The sequence below is a fragment of the Tupaia chinensis genome, unplaced genomic scaffold (genome assembly GCF_000334495.1).
Source record: "Tupaia chinensis unplaced genomic scaffold, TupChi_1.0 Scaffold000161_3, whole genome shotgun sequence".
NCBI lineage: Eukaryota > Metazoa > Chordata > Mammalia > Scandentia > Tupaiidae > Tupaia > Tupaia belangeri.
In genome coordinates, this window is record NW_006159634.1 from 906,816 (window position 1) to 913,452 (window position 6,637).

Here is a 6,637-nt window from a genome sequence, read left to right on the forward strand (position 1 = left end):
TGTTAGGTCTTTCCACCAGAAATTACCCCTAACCGAGCCTCTTGGAGCTGCAGTCTTTGCACTGACCCACTATGTGTCCTATGGAGCATTTTCAAGTGACAATGGTGTGCATGCGTTGCGGTGCGCAGTAACTATTGGCAAAGTCTCTCCCACCCCGTGCGTGAGAGGTAACGTCTACCTTTCGGACACTGGGTATTGAACATTTTGTTTGTTTTGCTAGAAGCTTGTGTGCTAACCAGAGAGACAGAGAGAAAGCAGAAAAGCTTCCCCCATGGGGCATGGTCACGCTTTCCCCCTTTCTTTATTTAAAATTTTTTTGTTTTTTTTTTTTTTTTTTTTTGAGAGGTTTTTGCTATAGGGTGCGTGTGCTCGCCAGACAGACAGAGACAGAGAGACAGAAAGCGAGAAATCACCCCCCGGGGGAGATGGCCACGCCGTAATCCCTTCTCCTCCATTCTCCTCTTGGGATCTTGGGCACGTACGCACACGCGCCTGGCATGAGTTTAAGCCACTGGGTCCAGGACTCGAACCACGGTCAATTACATGAGAGTCCAGTGACATAGCTATTATGCCAACTGCTGGTCCCAACAATGTATTGTTAAATATAATAACATGTAATGGCATTTCCCATGCCATTATTTTCCTACAATATTTCGAAATAGAGGGGTATGTCATCATTTCTTTAACTGACTTCTGATTTTTGGGCTGTTAGGTCTTTCCACCAGAAATTACCCCTAACCGAGCCTCTTGGAGCTGCAGTCTTTGCACTGACCCACTATGTGTCCTATGGAGCATTTTCAAGTGACAATGGTGTGCATGCGTTGCGGTGCGCAGTAACTATTGGCAAAGTCTCTCCCACCCCGTGCGTGAGAGGTAACGTCTACCTTTCGGACACTGGGTATTGAACATTTTGTTTGTTTTGCTAGAAGCTTGTGTGCTAACCAGAGAGACAGAGAGAAAGCAGAAAAGCTTCCCCCATGGGGCATGGTCACTAGTAACTCTTCCTTCACCGCTCCCTCCTTTCAGGATTCTGGGCGTGCACACGTGCTGGTGTGTTTCTCAGACTACCAGGTGCGAGATTCGAACCGTGTGGTCGGCCATGTATATTCCAGCTGCCTTACCCACCCGGCCACAGAGCGGGCTAACACTGGATATTTAAAAATTGTATAACTCTTTGCCAAATTAATCAGTGAAAAGTGGTGTTGTGTTTCGATGCAGGCTTTTTGTGTCTGTCTCTGTGGGGAGCGTGGGCATTTTCACGTTTGTTAGCTGCTTTGTGAATTGACTGCTTCCTCTGGTGAGTCACAGCGCTATGGCCCCGGCCGTTACAGCCCCCAGAGCAGAAGTGGGTGGACCGGGGCTCACTACCCGCTGCAGTGCAGACACCTCGCTCCCTCCAGATCAACCCGCAGACCTCCCGGGGTGACCGGCTCTCTAACTCCCAGGGCTGTCCCGGCCCCTCCCCGCGGCCCCTGACCGGTCGCCCTGAACATGCAGAACCGTGAACCGCGAACGTGTTCCCGCTCTTTCCCCACTACGCCTGGAAGGGGCCGCGGACTGCGAGGAGCTGAACCTGCTTGCAACTGTGACCTTTCGGGAAACAGGGACAGGCAATGACACTGGACCAGTAAGCCAACAGGAAGTCTTGGGAGGCCTTAAATCCAAGAGGCTGGAACATTCACCTGCTCTGAGCGGATCTGGGCCGCTTCCAGCCTCTGCTGTGGCAAAGAGACGTGGCCGGGCTCAGGCTGGCGTCTGTCAGCGGCGGGGCTCAGACGGGGTCTGTCAGCGCACACGTGCGCTTCCTTTGCTTTGCACATTTACCCAGGAGTGGAATTATTGGGTCAGAGCGTAAGCAAGTGTTTAGCTTTCATAGATAATGTCAGTTAAAAAAATAAGAAAAGCAAAAAAATCCTAAGAAAAACCTCAAACAACTTACATTCCAATCAGCAGCGAGTCACGATTCCAGTTGCTTTCAATTGTCACTGACATTTGCTATTTTCAGTCTTCTGTTAAGTTTCTTATTTAGTTTAATACACTCATTTGATACCATATGTAATTAAATGTTCTCTTCTTCCTTTTTTTGTTTTAAAAATACACATTTAAATAGCTTCTCTGTGATCTATAGATACTATGTTTTATAGAAACATGCTACTTTTAAGACTTTATACAACACCTTCTAATAAAATATTCTGAGTCTATTCCCTTTATGATAACTCCCCTCCCTTTTATGTACTACCTATAAATAATTTCTCTCCAGTGTGGACAGGGTCTATTTCTTTGTTTTCTTTACTTTCCTTTTCTTTTGTCTAGGCTTTTGCCATAGGGTGCATGCACTCACCAGAGAGACGGAGACAGTGAGAGGGAAAGTGAGAAATCCCCCCCGAGGTGGGATGGCCATGACACAGTCCCTTCTCCCCTTGAGATTTTGGGTATACATACACATTTGCTCAGTGTGATTTTCAAGCCACTGAGTCTGGGGCTTGAACTGCAGTTGGCCATGTGGAAATCCAGTGCCTTAACCACCACACTACCTGCTGGCCCCCAGTGTATTTCTCTTTGAGGTGGGCTCTTAGCACTTCATTCAACATAGGGAATGGTATTCAATGTCTCACGCCTTAGTTTTATCTTACCCTGCTCTATTAAAATGGTAGGGCTAAATATCGAGCTGTTACAGACTGCACGGATTATACGACAGCTTCCCTTCTCCAGAAGTTCTGATGTTAAGAACTTGGCTTTGCAGTCAGTCTGACCTGGCCCGATTTTGTCACCAGACGGTGTGGCCTAGTTGTGTGCCGTTGGACAAGTTATAACCTCTCGGGGTTTGGAGTTCCTTGTCTGCAGAGGAAGAATAACAAAACCATCTGTTGGGATGGTAGATGAAAAATGAGGAGCTTAGCATGGAATCCACACCCAGGCTTGTCCATCATTTCCCAGGTGCCCTTGTCCCTGGGTGGGCTGGAATGGGATGATAGGGTGTACGGTCCAGGTTCTGTCCTCGGAGGGGAGAGCGTGCTCTCGTTCTTCTCTCCCTCCACCCTGCTGCCTGAGTGTGCAGGGGTGGAGAGGCGGATCTGGAGAGCCAACCGGACGGCCCGTTGTATGGAGAGTGAGAGCCTGTCCCGCCCAGACCCTAGCTCTGAGTTCTCGTTTACATTGATGCGCGTGTGCTGCGCCCATCAGGGCTCCCGGTGTCAGAGACAGACGCCTGTGTCACAGGAGGCAGGTCAGGGAAAGCCGCCGAGCAACCTGGATGATCTAGATCCACGGGGGTGGACTTCTCCTAGGCGAGCCTCGGTAAAGCCCAGGTGGCCTCTAACCCTAACCACGAGGCCAGGCACATAGCGGGGCGTAAGGAATGCTTGGTGGCCGATGGCGGTGTGGCCCATGAGTTAGCTGCGATTGCAGCTCTCTCTCAGAGAAGTCACCCTCGGGTTTGCTCGGTCCTCGTCACTTGCTTCGTAAAGGCTTTCTCCGATTTCTTGCAGCCAGTGTCCGTTTCTGCCTGACTTCTCCCCGCTTTGTTTCCGTGCTGGCCAGAGCTGTGAGAAGGAGAGCGAGCTGCCGTGGCGCCCCTCAGTGAGCTCCAGGCTTTCCAGCGTGCTGTGGCTTTTCTTTCTCTCTCTTTCTTTTAAAGGGTTTTGCCTTAGAGCCTGTACAGTAGCTGGAGAGAGACAGAAAGAGAGGGAAAGTGAGAAACAACCCCCTGGGGGTGGCCGTGCCTCAGTCCCTTCTCCATTCTCTTCTCGGAATTTTGGGCATGCATGTACACCTGCCTGGCATGAGTTTCAAGCTGCCAGGCCTTAGGCTTACACTGCAGTCAGACATGCAGGCGTCCAGTGCTGTAACTACCACGCCACCTGCTGGCCCTATTGTTTTCAGGCGCTAGACTTAGATCTGGCCTAGCACTTACAGGTGGGCACTCAGATGCTTTGGACTGTTGGAAAATTCCTCCAGTCCTACAAGATTTAGGTGGTGTAATAGAATTTGTTGTTTTGCGTTTTGTTTCTTTTAAAGAACTTAGGAACCTTCGTGGTGTAGCATTTACTCTGTGTGTAGTCGCAGGTGTTTACTTAGAGGCTCAGCAGTGGCCGAGGTAGGAGTGAGCCATGACGTTAACCATGTGTCCTCACTTCTGCCATTTCTCAGCAGAGGGAGCTTCTAAGAGGAAAGAATGCCCCTCCTCTGCAGCTTCTCTGATGGAGCCAAGGGCCCCAGAGCAGCAGAAACTGGGAGTGCATTTGGAGCGGGCGGGATGGAGGCCACAGTGCGGGGGTGCTGGCTGTGTGGGCAGGAGCACCAGCTCTCTGGCCAGCAGGGCCCAGCATGGCAGGCTACACCCCACCTGGCTGGCTAGAGCAGCCACCAGGGCTGTCACTGTAATTTAAAGCTGGAGAATATAAAGTGGGAGGGAGGCAGATGGTGTCATTCTGGCCCTGAACGGCCTCCATAAATCAGGGATGGCCGAGCCCCAGCACCCCATCTTGCTGGGTTGAGGAGGCACCCCTCTCCGCTCTGCTCAGCCAAGCGGAGAAAGGGTGGCTTCCCTAGCAGTGGGAGATTGCCAAGTGGCTGCCCTCCCCTGGCTTAGCTGGCAGAGCCGGTGGTTGGGTTTTCGCTGAAGTTCAGGGCTTCACTCTCCACGCTGGAGCTGCAGAACCCCCAGTCCTCGCTGGGGCTCGACATCTGGACATCTGACAGAGCAGGGTGGTGGCGAGGAGTGTTTAGTGAGACCGATTCTGCCACGCCATGCGGGACACACAGTGGCGTCAGTCAACCGCACAAGCATGGTTTGCTCCTGCCTTCTCCCCTGGGTGCTTTGTTACCAGAACATCCCTGGACTTCTTCACCCAGCCTGCTGCCAAAGCTCCGCTCTGCCCCTGCAGGGGCGGGCACACCGTCAGAGGCTAGCCAAGTCCCTCCTCTGAAGGCAGACGTGAAGCCTGAACCAGCCAAGAGAGCCGGGATGTTTTCAGCCTCAGCATTTACCTCGTTCCCAGCAACCACCTCCACCGAGTTCGTCAGCTCGTTCCCTCTGCCAGGGGCAGACGGGTGGGGTCCAGGTGTCTTTGGGGTCCTCTGTAAGCAAGAACGCTTCACTCCTGACACCAGGAACCACGTGGTTCTTTCTCTCTATCCCCCGCAGTTCCGTGTGTCTGTAAGGACCGGGAGTCCCCCCACGCTGGTGCGGTCCACTCTGCCCCATAGCTGTGTGTGTCCTGGCTGGTGAGAAGGTATAGCAATGTCTGTCAGCCAAGCAGTGGGAGGGGCCGGGTGGCGGCACAGCAGTAAAACATGGTGAGTCCGACCCACATGGGAAGTTTCTGGGATCGAATCCCGAGATGTCCGTGAGTATGCTGGGCATGTGTGTGCCCATGATCAGGGCTGGCTGGGACTGGGGCCGGTTGAAATCTGAGGACCTGTGGGGGAGACCTATCTTTCTGTCTATCTCCCTTGCTCACGGAAGAAATTAATGAATAAATAAATAAAAAATAAAAACAGAACACAAAATGGGGCATATCATAGGACCTGAGAAATAAGATTTAGGAGGGACCAGCAGATGTCATAATGGTTATGTTGCTGTACTCCTACATAGTCAACCTTGGTTCGAATCCCAGACCCAGTGGCTTTAAACTCATGCCAGGCACGTGTGCATACATGCATGCCTCAAATCCTGAGAGGGAATGGAGGAGAAGGGGTTGTGGCGTGGCCATCCCCGCTGGGGGGTGATTTCTCACTTTCCGTCTTTCTGTCTCTCCGGTGAGCGCACACTCCTCATAGCAAAATTCTCCCTTTAAAAAAAGAGAAAGATTTAGGTGTCCCAATACCTCAGCTAATTTCTGTCCTTGCTTTGGAATGTGAAATCCTTGCTAACAACCGTAAGAGGGCACTTATTAGAGTGAGATAGCTCGAACCCGAGAGTCCTGACGCTCCCTTTATCCCTGGGGCTGCTGGCTCGGGAGGTGAGGGCGCGCTTTCCTGGGGAAGGGAAAAAAAAAGGGGGCCGGCTGGCCTGCCTCTTTTCTATGGCCCGATGGAGCCGCTGTACCCGAGGCAGGGGTGCACCCCGGCTGTGCTGTGAGGAGAGTCAGGGCCAGCATGGAGTAGTGGGCGGACCAGCTACCTCGGCCTCCTGGGAAACTCGCCCTCCACGCGGGAGGCCCACGCAGGCGGCCCCCACCGGCCTTTTCTGCATCGTCAGCTCTGCCACCTTCCGTGTCAGCCTCGTGCAGGTGCGCTGTCTCTGCCCCGCTTCCCGCGTCTGGGGACGGTAGTATTTCAGGGTTGCTGTCAGGTGCGGGGATAGAGGCCACGCTCGGCCCTGTGCCTGCCGTACAGCGAGCGTTCAAATCCCGTTTTCCCTGAACAGTTTCTACACACCCACGTGTGATTTTACCGCCTTTTCATTTTCGGTGGAGGGGGACATCTGACGTCTTGTCTTTCCTGCATCCTCTGAGCTCGGCTGTGCCACTACAACCTCCCTGCCTTGTGGCTTTTCAATCCGAACGGCCATTTGCGTATTAGGAATGATCCTCTCAGCGTCCCCCTAGGAAACTGGCGGTTTTGACTCACTCCTCTTTCTCCTCTCTTGTCCCCAGAGTTACCCGTCCCTAACACAGAGCGGTCTCCAGAATGG